This window comes from Calonectris borealis, chromosome 24 (genome assembly GCF_964195595.1).
Source record: "Calonectris borealis chromosome 24, bCalBor7.hap1.2, whole genome shotgun sequence".
Lineage (NCBI taxonomy): Eukaryota > Metazoa > Chordata > Aves > Procellariiformes > Procellariidae > Calonectris > Calonectris borealis.
Window position 1 is genome coordinate 7,034,325 of NC_134335.1, and position 20,958 is coordinate 7,055,282.

Consider the following 20,958-nt stretch of genomic DNA (forward strand, 5'->3'; position numbering starts at 1 on the left):
CATTGCCTTTGATATGATAATGAGGAGCTAATGCTAACCTAGGGAAAGAGACAGCTCTTCTCACAGCTATCTGGGGCTATTGCCTAGCACTGGTTTGCACCAGCCAACTCACATCCCAAGTCGTTGCTATCTTTTAACTTCTGGATTGCCTGCAAGTGTGTTAGCCCAGTTCTTAGAGAACTGCTGTTATAATTAACACTAATTAAGCTCTTGTTTTGCAGGCGCAGCAGCAGAACCTAAGGCTGAAGGGCGCCCACAGACTAAACTTCCCACTAAGGCCCATGGTAGCTGCAGGGCTAGAAAACACTGGCGAGGGGCACTGTTCGAGTGTGTGTGAACTCGCACACGCGTGACATCTCTTCTGTGAATAAACTACCACTTCCAGAGTGCCTGGCTGTTCGCCGCCTCTGAGCTCTGAAACAACAACAACAAAATGCACTAGTCATAGCACACTGCTAATAATGGCAAATTTATGAAAATGATTTCCTTGCTAGGCTGTCAGAATTCAAAAAGATTTCTGACACAAGCAAACGCCTTGGTTCTTTCAGGTGAGAATCTTGTTGCATTAACTTCCCTCCTAAAAATGTACGGCCTTCCCTTTGCAGAGAGGGATGGGTGCATACAGGATGTAACCAGAAAGCTACAGTCTATTTCTCAAACTCAGCCAGTAAGTAGCGCCTTCATTGAAAAAGGATCTCACCTCTAGCTTGTGTTTTTCCCCACAATGGTAAGAGAGAGACAAGAGGTAGAGCCAGCAACTCCTTCATTTAACTATGAGGGTATTTAGTTGATTCCAAGGGATTCCACAAACATCTTTGCATGAGAGTGTAATAGATTAAATTTTGCCTTTGGGCACCAGTAGGAGCTCAACCAAAGCCCAGTGTGCACACCTGATTGTTGCCTTCTGTGAAACAACGATCCACTGAACATCACACATCAGCGCAACATAAAACAGTCACTTCCAGCATATTCTGCAGTTACTTAGCAGAAAGCACAATCTACGGGGCAAAAATAATATCCTGAAGATAGATTTTAGGCAATGCACATCAGCATATCTTCTTTATTTAACTGGCATATTTTAATACTATTTGCAACCCACTCTTAGGAATTAAAAGCAACTCAGCATTTGTTATAGCAGGTCTCACACGTCATTGCTCCGAGTTCACTTCAGGATTCTTTTCAGCTCTGCTCTGGCTGCAGAAAAAGTGACCCCCACTGACTCTAATGAAGTCTTTTTATTACTGCTTAATCTCGTGTGTGTGTGCCTGGCAGCAGAGTAGCAGCCCTGGGGACAAAAGGCCTCTATTTAGCCACAAGTGGGTACTGTATGGACAGCCTTTCCCCAGAGCTGCCCTTTCATTATACCCCAAGTGTATTCAGGTGACTGGACAGAGCAGCTCTGGAGCCAGAAGGGGTCTGTTAGAGAGGCTAACCAGCACGATGCATGATAGACAGATTAGCGGGCAAGTAACCCTTGGCTTCTCTATTTCAATTAGTGTCGGCTGTGGTGGAGCTCAGAGCCTTGTCCCTTAGGATCTGACTGACATCACCAGGGATTTAAAGCTCCAGTCATGGTTAACCTAGGCTAGATTTGACCTAGAGCGCTAAAGGTGAAAAATCTTCAAACCCCATTTTCAATTCACAATATACACGGCTCTGAGTTTTAGTAAAAGACTAAACTGTACTTTGCACTAGGATCCTTTTGGTGCGAGAAGGGTAGTGGGAAGGTCCATCAAAGAACCACAATGTGAGTTCCTGCTGCCATAATAGAGTAGCACAGTGGCTGCTGACCACACAGGACTACAGCAGACCCTGTCTGCACACTCTTTTCCCCTGCAAGGCCTGGAAGTGCTCTGCCAGGGAAATTTTTTGCTTTGTCAAAATTCCAGCACTTAAGCTGGGCAGCGGATCTCCTCTGCAATCAAGTTTTACTCTTTTACATGCAACAGACCGTCAAGCCAATTTCTGAGATGCGTCTTACTACAACAACTTCTAAGGAGTCTTTAAGAACAAAACCAGTTGTTTCATTCTTCCCTGAAGTGTCTATGCCCAGTAAGTAATCTGCATGGACTGGTTAAATTCAAGAACTATGACTGTTTATTAGAAAATCCCACTAACAGTTAGGTAACTTCTGAGCTCTTGGATTTCCATATAATTTACTAACATCAGGAAGATTTTCAGCAGTTTTTCAGTCATTTGGGAGCTTAAGAGAACCATTTCTAGAATTTTTTTTCTAGACCTTGCAGCAGCATTCAATATTTATAAGGAATTCCCTGCCTTGGTAGCAACAACTGACAGTTACAAAAAATAAGCACACTATAAAATGCATTAATATTTTAAGTCTGCCAAAGACTGCTAGATGAAGATATTTCCAGCTTTTGCCTGATTGGTTGATATTTAGTTCAAGCAAATAACTGACAAAAGGAAACATACCTAGGAGGGAAAGGAGAGGGTGTATGGGAACTTGCAACAGCTACAGTAAGATTTTTCTATATTTACACAATAAATCAGCAGCAGAATCACGAAAAGAACCAGTCTTCTGGTTTCTACTCCAGCTACTTATTCAGGGAACCACGCTGTCTACTATGTGCTCAGATATTGCTATGGGATTCTGTAGTACACGAATAAAACCTTTCCCCATCCTCCAAATAAAATTTTGAGATTGTGCTGAATCTAGGCTTTTCCACAAAAATGCGAAAAACTCATGTTTAATAATGCAATGGAGAGAAAAGATAAATCTTGATATCACTGTAATAAAGTGCCTTTTTATGAACACTCCTGTATGCTCGCTGCCTGACAATACTGGACACGATCCAGGTCTGTTTACAGTGCCAGCATGTCTATGTCCCTGGCTCCTGGCGCATCTGTACATTTTGTTCTTGGCATATTTGTATCTATGGAGCCAGCTGACCTTGGAACTCTTATCAGAGGGGGAAAAAAAAAAAAAAAATCAGCAGCCAGAAAACCTACCACCCCCCATATATTTCAAGTTATTATCAGAATATTTTTCCTCTGTTCAGTTTGCACAGAGATGACATTCAATAACACTGAATATGTTCTTACTGTCCCTAGAGAGGCCTGTTCAGAGTAAAACCAAAGGAAATTAAAGACCTATCAAGCAATCCCCTGATACAGGTTCATAACTATAAAACTGCAGGCAGTGACTGGCTAAAGCACTAAGGACAAAATGTGCTAAAACTCTTTGACTTGGGTCCCTCCATTCCTGCCTCCCCCATATTCCCTACTCTGCAAGGAGATGGGGTAGGTTCCCTACCGCTCATTATCACTGCATATTCACATAAAACAGGGAGGATGAAGCATTTGCTGTGGGACTAACATGCCATAGTGCACCGCTTCTGTGACACCTTTGCAGCCATCTCTAAAAATACAGACCTCTTTCAGACTGCAGCCTACTGCTGCTGCCTGCTGTACCAACTCCTTTCCCTCAAGAGCGGATTGGCGTGTGATGGGACACACACACTAGTGTGCCTAAGGCAGATGATGCTACAGACTATGGGACCTGAATTCCCCAGAAAAACAAGCGATGCAGACGCCTGCTATTCAGTCCTGCCAGACCCTTGTCCCTTTACACCATCTGTAAGTGGGCTGTCGTGCCTGGAACACAAACTGCAGAATTACTTTTGGGGAACCCTTAATTTGGAGACCTTCCTTAGTGTTTCGCATCCTCCTGAGGAATGAATAGAAGAGTTTTGCTGTGACCTGCTTTACAGCGGTATGAAACCGTGATGCAAATCAGTGACGAGGACCTTTCAGGCCGTCCTGAGAAAGAGACTGTGCTGCTGAGAAACAAACTGGGTCCTCTGCAATCTTCAGAGTCAAATTTCTCTGGAAGTACGCTGAATTCAGTGCTCCCTTATGTGCTGTAATTTGTGCAGCAACAGCTCTCTAAAGTTGCAGCAAAACTGTTGGATTTACCCTGCAGTCATTCAGTGAAGCTTTCCTTTCTGCTTGGATTTGCCTGGGGCTTATTCCTTTGCCAGTCGATGCCCCAACTCAAAATTTCAGATCTGCCTAGTGCTAAAACTGTACAAGAAAAGATGCTTCACCCAAATGGATGAAATTTACTTTACTTTTCTCTTAGTCATGAAATTTGTCCACTGTTTGATATATTTGAGCCTGAGATTAAGGAGATCAGTGTAACCTCAGGCTATTATAAAACTTTCTCAGAGTGCAATACAACCACAGAAATAACTCAGATGGCTCTACGAGACACACTGCTCTCTCTTGTAAGAGCAGACATAAGGAATTATTGACTAGATTTCCCAGAATGTACCAGTGTAAATGAGGCATAACACCAGAATTGTAGACATGTCAAAAAGCGTAAAAAAAAGTTTTCCCAGGAAATATGATGCCATATGGACATGGTCTTTGTTCTGGTGAGGCTTCTTTCAGTTCCTCAGGCTTTTCTATGTCATAATGTTTTCTAGCAAGATGACTGGGTTATGTCATCTCAGCACTTAAATTGCCTTGGGCTGTGGTGTTTCCACACTAGCGATACCACTGGAACTTGCAGATTCAGTACTGTCCCATTCACAGAGAATTGATTCATTTGTGCTGACAGCTTGCATACACCTTGTCATACAATAAAGTTATTGAAACTGAATTGCCAGAAAGGCTACGATCATTGCTTTGGGTGATTTATCTGGGACTTATTCAGCACTCTGAGCCAATGCCAAGAAAATTCCCTCATGTACCTAGACCAGATGTTGTTCTCATTGAACTATGTTAAATCTGAGATAAAACTCCTAGAGCCAACAGACATGTAGTGCTACTATCACCCTCGTTTCAACTCAGAACTACACTCCCCTCTGTGTCCACCCCATCCCCAAAAACTCAGCAAAACAACCACAGCTAGACAAAAAGTTCAGCCTCTCTGATTTCACCTGTGTAAAATGATTTTGGCATATAAGAAAAGGTTGACTAATTTTTTTTATTGATGACACTGGCCCTAATTTAAAAAGGAAGATGGAGCCTTGTGGTACTCAGGCAGGTATGGTGTGAAAATGCTAACAGAAGTGCTTTCTGCCAAAAGCTTCACCTTCCCCTTGCCCCCCCTCCACCTTTCTTTCATCTTTTTAAGAGATTTTTCCATCACATACAGAGCCAGCGGTACCTGCAGCAGTCCCTGCACAGGCCAGTAGAGGGTGGTGGGCAGCCACACTGGTTTTTTACTCTCCTGACCATTCTCAAGGGTAAAGCCACACATCTCTCTGAAACATTATTTAACCATGCATCCTATTTGCAAGAAAGTACAAAAGGTTAAGCACGAAGCAGAAGCTTTAGAGAAATAAGGTCTTTTCCCATAGCTTTTTCATGGAAATGAAAGTACTTTTTAAGTACTTAAAATTAAGTACTTTACCCATATAGGACTATATATGAGTTTACAGTTTTAGAAACTACTTATGAGTTACTGTGCAGGACATCCACCATTTGCAGAAAAGGCTGTGCAACACGGAGGTTCATCTCAGTGTGGGTGATGGAGACCTACAGAAAATCTTGCTACAGGAGATGAAGGTGCCTGCCTGGACATAAATCAAGCTCCTCTTCAGAGAGCACTTCGTGGCTCTGTGGAACTAGACATGACAAAAACACATTGTAAAGGGGAAACTTCAGCACAAAGAGACTTCAGTATATGGACATATTGTGAGAGGAAGGACAGAGGACTGTCTTCAGCTACCTAACCTAGTCATTGAATCTGTTATGGCATTATCAGGTCAAGGGAGATAAGGAGCCAACCTTATTCAGAGTTGGCTAAATTCCTGCTTCCTATTCCAGCACTAAGGTAGAGGCTCTAAAGCCAGCTGCCTCTTGGAGGAAGCTGTGTATCACCCAGAGCAACTCATCCAAAACTTAACTAGGCACAGTCCAGCCAGAGCTGTGCCCACTACATCACTGCCCCTCAGAGACCATGTTTTTTCCAGCCTGCATATTAAGCCTTACATACAAGAAGACACACCACTGACCATTTTCATTGCTCATGCAAAACTAGCAGGCTATAGCTGATACTTCAGGCTGTTTTCTATTACCAAATGTGGTAACAGCTCTCTGCTATCAAGCCTGTTCTTACTGCCCTCCCGAGGGACTCGTTTTGATGGGTTCACTCATCTGTAAAACAGTCATTCTTTACACGGCTATTTCTAATGTCCTGACCTTCAAAAGCAAGGCCCAGGGTTCTTGCGTGGTCGTCTAGTAAATGTACTGCTGTAAAGAGAGCGTGTAGCCGAAATACCTGCAGTTATTTGCTGGGGGAAAAAAAACAGGATGCTTCATATTTTTTTCTTTTGACAACAGCAACCACACGCAAAATCAATGGCAACTTTTATGGGGACAATGTGAGACTGTCAGCCCACTCTGCTGCCCTTAGGAACAAGGACAAAGTTACCACCAGCTCTGTTATAACCAGTGGTAAAGGGCCAGGTGTGGATTTACCAGAGGGAGGGCAGGAACTACAGGGCCTATAGTTCGTATTAGCACGGCCTACATGGCATACATACTCTTCAGTCACACCTGCAGCTGCTCAGAAGTACAAACTTGGCTCCTGGATCCAGCTCTCCCTATAGAGGCATTGCCTAAATTCCACAAGGCCAGGCTCCACGGGACTGTGAACTAAACTCAGACAACAATCAATGATAACCCTTTTCCCAGTGAAAGAACAGAACAAAGAGCATAATACATGTAAAGAGGATGTGCTGATTTCTTCACTACCCTGCCCTGTGTCTGTGTTGCCTCTGGGACCATATTCCTACTCTTGGGAAATAACTAAATAAACAATCAGTCCACACAACTTGCTCACTTCCTTACTCTGCCTAACACTGTGGGCTCCATCCAAGCCATTAGCTGCAAAGGGAATTCAACAGAGCTCTAATTCTTTCAAGCGATATGCTCTCAGCTTTCTTCATGACTCCCATGAGAGATCAATGCCCAGCTTCAGTGGGTCAGGATATCAAACCAGGCTTTCCACCTTGCTTAGTCTTTCTCTGCCTTGGTTATCATCTGTGAAAAGTAGGATGACGACTGCTTCCCGTATCTTTCTCTCCCTCCCCTGAATGCCGAAAGAGAGGGTGAATTTCATTTATTAATGCTGATAGAGTCCATGGAGACTTGCAGATAAAAAGACTCAATGTGAAGCAGAACATAATGTCCTACCTTACAGAAAGCTTATGCTTTATTATTTCTTTTCAAAGCAGCTACTGACATTGCTAGGCGACTAGGACATTGTCCAAAATAAAACCAGTAATAATAATCAAACAAACAAAACCTGGGTCCAACAGTCTATAAAATGCAGCTGAGAGCTGTCAGGTAAACAGACCACAGATGGAATGAATTCCTAAAGCTGGAAGACAGAGCAGGCTAAAATGGTCAATTGTCAGTTGACCCAAAAAGTAACCTTAGAGGTATGTCCCAAGGGGGACACGACCACCAGCCAGAAGGTCCTGCCTCAGAGGACACCAGAGGCATGGTAATATTTGGGAGCTTTTGAGAAGCAGCAAGATCAAATTGTTGGATTGTCAAGGGACCTTAAAGAATGGCACTACAAGGGATGGTCACTGTTGTGCAAAGAATAATGCAGTGTTGTATCTATAGAGAACTCTTGCTTTCTTCATCTGCAAAGTACAAAGGGTGGAAAAACTGAGGCACAGACAACAGACTTACCTAAAGTTCATATTCAGTTCTCCAGAACCCTGTTCTCCAGAACTAAAGTTCATATTCTGTTCTCCAGAAACGGAGTTTTGCTGGCGATATTTAACCCAGCCCCAGAAAGGCAACTGCAAGTACGTACAATGTACCCTAATCTGCTTATCCCTGTTCGTTTAGCTGCTTTCTGACAGACAGGAGACAGCCATGTAGGCATGCCTGGCTGTGCAGCGTGTGCCACCCCGCTCCTTATGAAGCTATCAGGTTTGCTCAAGCAAGCAGGATATCACATGCTCCAGAAAGAGCCTTTGGCTAGACACAGCTGTGCTCAAAGCAAACCTGGACCTGATAGCCTCAGGGACTCTCAAAGGTTGATGTAGGGACAACCCCTTGAGACCGGTATTTTAGAAACATCTCATGCCCTTGAGAATGACTTAAACTTCCACAAATACCTTTTTAGAGCTTACAGAAGCATGTTTATTTGGAAAACAATGAGAGAGGAAACACTCAGAGGATCAAATGAAGTGTGATCCCATTTTAAGGCTTCATACCATTTGATCATACCATTTGTTAGAGCACAGTGTGTACCTGAGACATTCTACCAAATTAATAAGCATTGTCACTGAATTGCAGCTAGTTACCACTTTTAATACCATCATATATAACAGAGGGGTGAGAGCTCTAATGTCTAATGCAGAAGCCTGATGCTACTAGACGAACCCGAAATGAAAATCTAGAAACAAAACTTCAACAGGTGTTAACTCGTGACACCGGTTGCTCAATGACTTCATACGCTTTCCTACATACGGTGTTTTAAACTTCCATTTTCCTAGCTTCAATTAGAAAAAAAGATTTCAGACACCCCCAAGTCAGATGTCAATGTTGTTGTTCAGAGCAATCACTAGGTTTTCAACATTGCACACTCCTATTTTCATTGCAGGTTGCTTTGCTTAGGAGTGCAGAAGAGAAGGGGAAAGGTGACAAGGACACAGCTGCCAATATAAGAATATGTTGCTTTCTATCAACGCAAGTCTTATCTTTTCCTCCGTATGCTTAGCTTAACTTTTTAAATGGAGGATTCAGTGACTAGAAAAAGGGAAGTGACTCATGACTTAACATCCCTCACTATGTTCTGCATGAGTGATTACACACCTTCTACCCAGCTAAGGACTACTCGGAGGTGCTGTTAGCTCACTGATCCAGCTGCCCTGCTCCGTGTCCTGTATATGTGCTGGCAGGCTCGCTCTGCAGCAGCTAAACAGCCTTGTGCTAAACACCCAGCTTACTACAACCCGGAAGGAAAGAAGTGCCTTTGTTGCAGTCCACTCATGCCCTACATTTTCAGGGGAAGTAAGGACTTCTCTGGCACTAACCTCCTCTGCCAAGCAGCTGAATTACAAGTAAATACAAGTAAGGAGCTTTACTCCTTCCAGTGAGAAGTTGGCATAATTTCCTCCATGAACGAGTTGCATAAAACCCACTTTCCCCACGTGGCACTATCAGCAGAGGTGTTCTACCTTGCGGGCTTGCCAGGGGACTGGGGGGAATTCTAGGCCACACTGTTCCAGGAAATTTTTATTGCAGCTCTGCTGTTCTAGCATAACAACTTAAAGACAGTGCTAAATTCTTGTCACCAATTCTCTGTGCTTTCTGAAAATTCACAGAAAAATTAAGTGTGTGAACGTGTCTAAAAGACACAAAACAACTCATCAGTGGGCAGCCAAGTTTCTCTCTCATGCTGTGAAGTCATGAGTTCTGTCTTCCCCTCTCCCAAGCCCACCTGCTCTGTAAAGAAGAGGGCAGATAATACAAGGCCTCTCTTGCTGCTCAACTACTATGACTTCAAGGAGTTAAATAACACAGGTCTCTGCCTTTCTGGATTTCCACATGCATTGCCAAGCCAGCACTACAGCCAGCTTTGTTCTTGAATTTAAATAGCCTATGCATTTAAATTTTGTCATTACAGTTAGCAGAGGAGGCCAAGAGCTTCAACTACCTGCTGTCTAAGAATAAGGAAGGCTGAAGTGATTAGGAATCTTTCACTTTCATTAGCAGCAATGCTTGAAGGTGCTGGAAGGGATGAGGGATATAATCAACTTCATCTGTTACACTGTTCTTCCATTTCAGACACTTGCTGTCCTAAAGATTTACACTTTCTTCAAGCATATCTGCACGCTGGCATGCATGGCTACTTATTTAAGGAAGGGTGTCGGTGACACTCCCTGCCAAGAGGAGCAAAAACCCAGTTCTCGCATTTCTCTCTCATCTATGATGGTGCTCGTTCACAGAAAAGAAAGCTTTGGGAATGAATCACAACTGTACACACATCAGACTGAATATTCAATCTCCTGTTACTGCCACACTGTCCTGTCATTGCTACACTACTATCTAGAATGTGCTCAGCATTTTACTCACACAAAATGAGACATAACTGGAAGGACAGAATCATATCTCCTGGGACTCAGAATGAAATTGCAATGGATTTCAAATCCCTCTCCATGGTAAGCACAAAGTAAATAAGTACTGGGAGGCTGCCAGCCTAGCTACACTGAGGTTAATGAATAAACAACTGCCTGCAGTAAGGACTTGCCTACTGTATTTCAAATATGTATCTTTGATTACATCTTAGGGAGACCTCCTTTCTATAAATACTCGTTCCAAAAGATAAAGGCATTAAATCTTTTTTCCTTTGACAAAACGGAGATTATCAACATTTATACAGAAAAACTGCTATTAGGCCAGCAGGCTTTTCACAGAGGACTTGCTTTTTATAGAAAAAGTCGACTTTATTGTGGAAAACAGAACACTGAAAAACAAGAAAAAATTGCAAATATAGCAAGGGACATTCTGAAAATGTTAGCTCAGTCACACCTTGTTTTCCCCACTTCTCTTTATGGGAGATGCTCTCAAAGTACACATTTCCAGGAAAACAATGAAGCAAGCTCAGAAAGGGGAGATCGTTGTGAATTAGGAAAGCTGCTGGCATACTGAGGTCAATTCTGAAAAGGGGGATTTAATTGCTTGGTTATGGATGCATTTTTGGAAATGTTACCCTAGGTGAATAAAACAATCAGTTCAAGAAATGCAATAACCTGGATTTCCAAGAGTGTCTTGGGTGATTTTGAATGTTCAACATGAGAGACAATAAAGAGAGGTCATTTTGCAGTGTGCTTTGTGGGAATCTCTGCCATTTAAGGGGTCTCAGAAAGAGCACCTAGGAGTCATTTGTCACTTGTGAAAATCTAGGTCATTTACTCCCCTCCTCCTGCTCTGCCTTTTTTCATGCCAAATATAGAAAGAATCTTCTGGCTTCAGACTGAATAAAGTTGTTAATTACACTCTTTCCTAAAAACCTGCAATTGAAATTCACTTGGGGAGTTTCTGAAAGCTGTGGAAAGCTATTCTTTTTTATAATATTCTTTTGACATGTCTTAGAGGAAAAAGGAGGAAAGACCATTTGCTTTTAATTTCTCAGTTTTGAGGATAATATTTAACAGAAGTAAATCCCTTTAAGGGCTCAACTACGCTCTTTGAAGCTAGTGGGAAAAAATCCCATTGAGTTTCATTGCAGGAGAACTAGCTTGCTGCTTTGAAAAATTGTGTTAAACAATCTGCAGTGTGATGCAAGAAAATTAGTTTATGCCATCATGAACTGCCAATAGGTGAAAAGGACAGGATTGCTCATGTACTAGGCACAGTATAAAAATAACCAGATTATTTCAGAGTATACCACATCAATTAGCTCCTGGTAGAAGTACCTGGAGCAATTCCATCGTCAGTTCCTGGTGCTATAAAAGCCTATATGTGTTGGTATCACTAACAGCATACCTGCCTCACAGGAATGTTAAGAGGTGTAACAGATGGATTAACATGCTTTGGAGATGAAAAGTGCTGCTTGAATATTATCAAATTTATTATTAATGACGGAGCTATTAAAACAATGGGATGGCTAATAACAGCTTAATTCCTTCTATCAGTGCTTTTTGTCTTCAGAACACTCTGGGGCAAATGCTTGCGTCACGGAGTCACAAAGCTCCTGTTGGTTTCAACTGTATGAACAGATCTGGCTCTGCCCAAGCGTTAAATAACTTTTTTAAACATACAAATCCTGTTCCCAACCTCCTCTAAGACTCAGAGGATCCTGCCTGCAGGATGCCCTCCACCTGTCCCTGGTAGGTGGCTAGAAACACTAGTTCTTATTGCTGTATAACCAAGGGAAGATCGGCTTCCAGTCTGGGGATTTCAATGTTGAGGGTAGAACTCATTTACAGTAGGCCTCCAAAAGATAGGGATGCAAACTGCTCCAGCCATCCGAGTCCTTTCTCTACTGATGGAGAAGGATGGGCACCTCTACAAGGCAATGTGTCCCTAGATGCCTGTCTTAGAGTGAGAAGAAATGCCTTCTGAACATGAGAGGGAACCAGAAGAATTAGCTTTATTAGACACATAAATTTTGTGTGCCTATAGGTAAGTGGGATGATTCCAGGCTTACGTCACTTGATCCCTTATCAACAGGATGCAAAGGCACTCTACTAAAGGATTGAGAAATACAAGAAATGCACATTTCTTTAAGCTCCAAGATGACAGCTATGCAGAGAGAGTAACAGCAACTTTACAGCAATGAGTTAACTCCTGCAGTCAGTCCTCGGCAAAGAGTTCAGATGGACTCTGAGTTTCAGCTCAAATCTAGGAAGGAAAGTCTAAGTATGAATTTGGGCAAGGGCACACACGTCTAATATAGCACAGACCAAATAAATCAAACTGCAAAGGGTTCTGCAGAATATAAGAGGTATCAAGAGGCATCTGGTTCTTTTCCACACTGCCCATGCAAAGAAAAGGCCTGATCCTCACAAGTAGTCAAGACACTTCTGTTGTGCTTGTACTGGTGGGATGGGACAAGAGACTCAGATGCTGGTGACAGTAAGAGCAACATCAGCTTCTTCAGGTAATATTGCACTACTTTCCCTAACTTTGGCAGCTCAACACTTCTGCTGTGTTTTTTGTCCATCCAGCAGCCATTCCTCTGCCTTTCACGTACAATATATAAACTGAGCCACAATGTTAATGAGCCATTGCATACAGATGAGCTGGCAACCAGTCTGAGCTGACACAGCCACACATAAAAGCCAAAGAGGGCCTTGGGCTCTCTTCCTTTGATAGAGAAGCTGTTGGACCAAAGTACTGTGGAAATTGCATGGTCTAGGGGACACGAAGCCGGGCAGCTTTTTCTTCCACCTCCCTTCTGCAGTCACCTTTACTGCTTAAGACACAAGGTAAGAGGCTCAGTGCCATACTGTTTTCTTGATAGCTAACTGAGAAAATCCACGATATTTCCAGACAGACCAGCCCTTCTGTTTCCTCGCACAAAATTGTCACCTAATGACTACAGCAAGGGAACCAGAGAGCCCTTTTCTGTGGAACAGGATGTTTGGATTCTAGTCTGCTTACTCACTGGCTTACCTTTCCTTAGCAACCCTCTTGATAGTTCTCTGCTTCAATTTCTGCTCCCATAAAACAGCTACTGAGGCTTAAGAAAACATTGTCAAAGAAAATCTGCCGTAGTCATCTCAGACACAGAAGGCAGAAGATGGCAGTTGAGGCATTACTCTTCTCTGGGAACACTGAGTGGTATTTCTGACAGTGACATGGGGCTTGAAGGGCCTTGGCTATGCAAACAAACTAGGGTGGGATAAGCTGATACAAGTCTACAGCATATTAGCTGTTGTGTGGTAACTGCCAGTACTGTTCTTTTAACCCTCTATTAGTACCAGCCAGCCTGTCTTCACCTCATAGTTACTTAAAGGCTAAGCATGTATACCCGGACAGTTAACAAGTAGCAGCTAATGATTTTCACAGCTATACCTTAAGTTCAGTGCGTTTCAGCTTCACAGCAGTAATGTGCACACAGCAGAGCAGAAGTTCCCTACATTCAGATGGACTGGGATGCTCAGAGGCTACGAGTTTCTCAAAACTACTGTTAAAAAAAAAAAGACTCTTAAATTATCTTCCATTGTGGGCATGACAACATGTAGTGCATGGTTCACTTCCTTAATCTCACAGTCAATTACTTTTCTCAACCCATATAAACATCAGCAGGGAAAAAGAAAAATCTGCATATGTGTTAGTAATAAATTTAAAAATCAGGGCATACCACTTAAGGGTTGACTTGTCAGAAAATGGTAATTAAAAGTGTTCCAGCTGACAGTGCCCCTTTAATGAATTATTAGGAATGTTCTCTGAGAACATTTGATGAAAGACACCATAAGAGTTCTTATTTAAACAAACCAATTTTCTGCATGATGCAACTTCACTGCACAAGAGGGGGAAAATCTCCATTATAGAATCAAATTATGAAAATAACAAAGTAATAGTTTGAATGATCAGGAAGTAACAGAAGGTGCCCCTTCTGTACTGATGCCCTCTACTTCCTATACCACAGCCTTTTTCCATAGGTGCTTACCTAATAACTGCCACTATTTTCTTAAATTCTGTTAAAAAAGCCCAATAAGGTGTAGCGTAAAAGAGTTTGGGTCATCAGCTTCCAACTGTCAACAAGCGCTACACATACATACTACAGTGACTGACCAGCTCAGTTTTAATGCAGATACAGCAATGCCCAGGGCTAATACCTAATCACGCCAGAGGCTTCTGAGCAGTGGTACGTGCATTACACAAACTTCAAAATAGTCGGCTCGTGCTGGGCAGTGTCAGCAGCGGCAAGCACACTCTCCTTCTATGCACAGTCTTATAGGTGCCTTTGCATAAGAGCCTCGGCACATGCCGATACATCTGATCAGACATAATTTGTTGTACATACCAGCACAGTTCGGGCTGCTGGATCCTGACCCTGCTTTGCTGTGCTCCTGACTGAGGACAGGGGAGCTGAACAAGGCGACACAAAGCACATGGGTGAGGAGGTGTATGCTTGGGATGGATGAGCAGAGGGCATCGGACTCTCGGGCTAGGCTCTCAGGTTGAAAATCAGACGGCAAGTACAAGAGGACTTGGAAACACAGCCCTGTTTAGTGGGAGCAATGTGTGGAGCGGGGAAGGAGGAAGGCAAAGGGCACTAAGTCCTAAGCATGGATTTGTATTTGGGTGTGAAGGAGACGGGGGGCTGGGAGGAGGTGAGACATGGTGGTGAGGCTCTCATGCCTTATTTCCTCTCACTGAGTTTCTTGCTGGTTTCCAGCTCCATCCAGATTTGTTTTTTGTCCTTGACTGTTTCTGGAGAAATGTAACAGAGAGCAGCTCTGGGAATTCACGTTTTTTGGCAGAAGTTCTGTGGACCACCCCTATAGCTGGTAAGCAGTGATATTCTGGGGTAAATGGGTAGTTCTTGAATGGGGGGTGGTCATGGTGAAAACACTTTCCAGCCATGGAGTTCAGAGCATCCAGCACCTGAAAGCTACTCTTGCCTTTCAACTGTAATCAGCAGCTCACCTTAACACTCGATAACTAAGGCGCATCCTTAAGTCTCCGGACTACAGTGGGAATGAGGGGAGGTTGACACAGGAATGTAGATTTACCTTCCAAGCCAAGTTGCTATGGAAGTGCCAGCTGCTTATTCCCTCAGCAGCACAATCCACCAAAAGAGGTACGAGCACTATATACCTGAGGCTCTGTTTCCTGTCCCGTGAAACAGGACTGTAGTTCAGCCTGCATACTGGAGAAAAGGAGCTTTATAGTTAAGATCCAGAGATTTTTGTTAGCCCACCGTGAATATCTTCACAAGTCCTTTCTACAGAACAGGTAATTTGGACCACATTCAGGCTGTGGGTGGCTGATGAGTTTGCACACTCCATACTGAGCACTCAGAGAGGTAAGGTGGTTTTATTCTTTTCTTGTTTTTACAACGCAGGGTTTTGACATGTGAACATGCTTTCTCTGCAGTATCCCATGATAAATGCAAAGTAATTTAAGTTGGCTCATACTTTAATAAACTCTCTCAACTACCTTCTGTGCTGTAGGGAGAAATGTGCACAGAGTAACCATGGAACAGGTAACAAACAGCAAGATATTGTTTGAAGCCCTAGAAATTTCTGTCCCAGAGAGAAAAACAAGCGGTTATAGAAGTGACACGTGCATCATAGGATACAGCTACTGCGATCTGAATGGCCACTCTGTATGTGAATGTTTGCTAATATCAAGAGATAAAACAAGGAAGTTAATCTCACTTCCTTTATTCACCTAAAATTTGGAGGTTATGTCTAATCTTGCCACCCAGGTTGCTCACACAACTTGGTGGTGGGCAGGTGAGATGAGATGCTGTGAAGAACAGCTCCTCCAGTCCTCATATACACTCTAACTCTAGCATCTCTCTTAAATTAGCTGCCTGGGCTTTTCTAACATTTCAAGGGGTAAAGTGAGGTGAGAGTAAATCCTTCACTGGGTTTACACCACTTTACTAGGACTCTGAAAATCTCAAATCACATCCCGAGGTCTGCTACATAATTGAATTCTGCATGAACTACAGCAACCAATACAAGACTTTTTAAAGTTTGTTAATAACTGAGGTAAGACACTCACTTTTGGAAGTAATTTAGTCCCAGGTTCAAAGTAGGCACTTAAAAGCAAAAACTTAACTCAAAATAGGAGTCTTGGTACCTAGAGCTGCTTGTGTAGCTGGAGACACAGGCAAGTTCGAGAGGAGTAATTGGATGGAAGCAATTCACCTTGAGATGCCAGTTTCTAACGACTGAGAGGAACTCCGAGACCTCTGAGCTACTAATGTAGGCACTTCAATAAATTCCCTCGGGTTGGTGGAATGAATCGACATTGTAGAAAATTCCAGCAAGACTTAAGCTCCTAAATGAATGGGAAAGATGTAAGATGCCTGTGGAGCTTAAACTATATTTTCCACTGGAAAGGAGACAGTAGGCTATTTGTAAAGGATATCTAAGAATTCAACATTCTTCTCACTTTTTTTGTCTGTTTTTGTCTGGGACATAAGGACCTCCTGCAGGAAATGCATTAGATGCTGAACAATAAGAAGGAGAAAGAGCCACCGGGCACTTGGTGATAGTGTAATTTAAATACAAAGACTTGCACAGTGTGGGAACTCATAATATATCTAAACTTAAGACTTTCATTTGCAAAAGTATCTGCAAATCAGCTTAATATTTCTCAAAAAGCCATAGTATATTCCTCTCTGTTTCACTCCTTGCTGGGAATATTAAGATACTATGCACGCAGAAGCTTTTCTTCTTAGATAATAAACAAGTTTCTGCCAAGATAGCAATTGGGCATCTCTCATTTATATTGTATCAGAAATAATGTGGCCAGCAGGAGCAGGGAGGTGATCGTGCCCCTGTACTGGGCACTGGTGAGGCCGCACCTCGAATCCTGTGTTCAGTTTTGGGCCCCTCACTACAAGAAGGACATTGAGGTGCTGGAGCGTGTCCAGAGAAGGGCAACGAAGCTGGTGAAGGGCCTGGAGCACAAGTCTGATGGGGAGCGGCTGAGGGAACTGGGGGTGTTCAGCCTGGAGAAGAGGAGGCTGAGGGGAGACCTCATCGTGCTCTACAACTACCTGAAAGGAGGTTGTAGTGAGGTGGGGGTTGGTCTCTTCTCCCAAATACCAAGCGGAAATGGCCTCGAGTTGCACCAGGGGAGGTTTAGATTGGATATTAGGAAAAAATTCTTCACCGAAAGGGTTGTCAAGCATTGGAACAGGCTGCCCAGGGAAGTGGTTGAGTCATCCCTGGAGGTATTTAAAAGACGTGTAGATGTGGTGCTTAGGGACATGGTGTAGTGGTGGACTCGGCAGTGCTAGGTTAACAGTTGCACTTGATGATCTTAAAGGTCTTTTCCAATCTGAACAATTCTATGATTTTATATTCTCCTAAAATCTGAGCTCCATTAGAATTCTGACTACAGCAAGCTGATGCTGTGTTGCCACTCCACAGCACACATTCAAGAGGTCTCAAATCTTTTTGCGATCATGGAATTTATTCACACAACACCCTAGTTTCACTTCTGTCTTTTGAGTAGATGGGGAAACAGACACAAAGGGGAGAACACTTGTCCCATAGTTCATAAAAAAATGTGAAAAGCCAGGAACCAAGCTCAGATATTTGGGAATGCTTTATAACTTGACTATGTTTCCTAAGTCCTGCAGCCAGAAGCCTTCTTATTAGGGCAGAGTAGTTTGTTCATGGGTTGAGACACAATATGCTCACTAAGTTTAGTCTTTGCTGCAAAATAGCAAGGAATAGAATGTGCTGAATTTCTGACCTTGGTAATAAGTTGATTTAATTGGATTTGATTTTTCAAATGTAACATCTCAAGTCAGCCATAAACTCCGGAATTAGCATATCACATCTCAACACAGGAGAGATTTTAAAGTAGCATAAGGAGATGACGTCCATGCCCAATGAATTTCAAATTACATTGAGGATGAACTCAGCCATATGCATGTCAAACTAAAATTGTGCAGGCTCTGGGTGCATTAAGCAGCAAAGTTATTAATGGCTTACACTTGCTATTAAGAATGCAAAGTAGCTACTTTGCACCCAGTTTGTTCATACGTCTCTTCACATCAACGACCCATGTGATGGGTCAATAATTCACTCAATGCATACTGAAAGCCAAGAATGTCTTGCAAGTCAATTACACTTATAGAAATAATTAGGAACACAAAAGTAACTGAAGGACTGGAATAGAAAAGGCCCTGCTCGTGAAATACTGCATATCCCAGGGATAGCAGACTCTGTCCCTGTCTTTATATTTGCAGCTGGTGTTCCTCAATACCCTCAAAGGGCACTGTGCATGCCCCTGAAATCAGAAATTAGCCTTAAAAGGGGCAGTTTTGAGTTTTAGTATTTCAGGGAATAATCAGGTACTCACATAACTAAAAGCTATTTGCTTCCTGCAAGGGATGTGAAAAAAAGTAGGACATTAGGCAAATAGCTGCCTACTGAGACTTGATCCTCAAGATTTGCTCCTGAAATTTGTTTGCCTTTCATGGCATTCAATTGCAATAAATCACAGGAACGTTTTAAACAATCTACTAGGCACAAACAGACTCTAATTCAGACAGACAAAATTTGCTTCAACAGACCTCGTATGAAAGAGCATCAAATGCCTTCAACACCTCTAACTTCAGCTGGAAATGTCTGAAGTCAGGCTTTTTCACAACCTATGTCTTGGGACAGCAAACTGACTTTAAAAACCACGGCAAGGGCTGTAGGCCGTGCTATACATCCCTACAAAAGGCTGTTAACGCATGTCACGATGCAGCAGCCAAGAAGAGCTGAGGGAAGAAAACTATTGAGATGAGACTGTAATGGGACAAGATGTATCTAGACAGCTTGGTTGAACATCACAGAAATCAGGCTTCAGGAACCAGAGGTAGGACAAAATCTGTCAATCAAAGTCTGCAGTGTTGCCAGCACTTGTGATCGGAGTGCTATATGATGAAAAGAAACCTTCCAAACTACTGGCGTCTGATATTCTTATTGTTGAACCTCAATTGATTAAACACACAGCCAGCATCAGCCAGCAAGTGCCAATCTACCTTGCAGCTGCTATATGACAGACTTACAGGCCCAGTGAGCAGAAAAAGGAGCATGGAAGATCAACAGGTAGCAGATGATGTGCTTCAATATAAGCTCAGCGTGTCAGACAGACAGATACATAAAGGACCTCCTATAGGAGAGAGCCTATATTATCCAAAAGGGTACAAGAAAATGTGCATCTGTTCAGGAATGCAATGAATCCTTTCCCTTTTTAACAATCCTATGGTTTCATCGTTGGTTTCTTTGCTTTTTAGCTGTACAGTAAGAATTAAGAGGCTACATTCTCCCTCCCAGATGCTCCCATTCCCTATGTTACCAGCTGTAGCCCACCTGACTGATTGCAGCAATCAGGGTGGTTCTTTGTACTTCTGAGGTAAAAAGCAAGTTCAAGAAAATTAAGTCCAAAATGCCTATTAATGGAGAGCAAGTCTGGAACGATACTCCTTTCCACACATCTGCTGGAAAATTTCTGAATGACAGACAGGACACAGTCAGAGGAACCTAACACACGCTCATGAAGGAAATGGGCTGTTAATATTCCTGTCTAAGAGAAACTATCATCCTCAGTACAGAAATTCAAGAAACAAGGACAACTTGGTTGCAAAACAATGACAAATCAAAGCAACTAGCAGAGAACCAGCGAACAGACAGAAAAGTAGTAAAAGAACTAATAGTAGCAAAGACCTCTATAAACTATGTGTGTGGGATTAACTTACAAGAGTAGTAGTTATTAAAGGAAGGGGGATGAGAAGTGCTAAGTAATAAGCAGTACAGAACTTTTGCTGCAATGTAGCATGCCTTTAATCTCCGGCAACTGAGACATGCAAAGACAGAAAACTACTTTGCACACAGTTCAGTGATACAAACTATCCAAGGAGAGAGCTACAGATGTACACACACTTTCATCTTGAGAGAAAGCCTTCCTCACTTTGTTCTTTGTTTACCTTAAGAAAGCAATAGAATAAAGTATGAAAGAACTGCCTTCTATATGGAAAAAAATAGCAATAATTTGTATTTATAGCATACCATTGCTCCTGAAAGATCTTAAAATACTTTATAAGTGACAGCTGCATTCAAGGATCATTTCAGTTACTACTGAAGCAGCACGCTACTGTAACAGGGCAGGGCAGTCCAAAAGTTGCTTTGTAATAAAATAACACTCTACATCATGAAAAACCATTATCAACATTAAAATAGCCTCACAGTCACATGTAAAGTAGTGGAATTATTCTTATTTCCTTTGCAGACAGGGAACATGAGTTAGAAAGCAATGGAAACAGTCTGGGACCACAGAGTCAGGACTACAGCTCAACAACTGCCTGTTTCCAGACCAATGAATCCAACTTTCTCCTCTTCACATCCTTAACCATTTCAGGTGAAGCTGCAGGCTACTGCTGCAGAATGCAGCTACCATCTATCACGTCATCTGGTACATCTCCAATTCTTTTCTCTCACAATCCTACTGTCTAAAAACGCTTGGGGCTGGGGTTCCCAATGGGAACTTGGCAGAGCAGGGATTTGAATCTGGCTTATCAAGACCAACGTGATAGTCCTATCTACGCTGCTATGGTTGGCTTATTGGCAACAAACCAGCACGGCATAGTGGTTTTTTGCCAGTTTAGAAATCAAAGTCACCTTGATAACCACAAAGGACTGGGATACTGAAATTACAGCTTTGCTGAAGCTAAGGACTGCAATAGGACAGTGCTCTTAACACTACATGAAAATATTCCCAAACTGCTGACTGGGATAACCACCGACTACACTGTTTACCCTGGTGCCA

General features: G+C 42.6%; 1 protein-coding gene across 2 annotated transcripts in view; it reads right to left on the bottom strand.

The window, feature by feature from the left end:
• Positions 1-20,958, bottom strand: part of KCNJ5 (potassium inwardly rectifying channel subfamily J member 5) — a 64,100-nt gene that overhangs the window by 25,360 nt on the left and 17,782 nt on the right. The gene's annotated exons all lie outside the window — the stretch shown is intronic.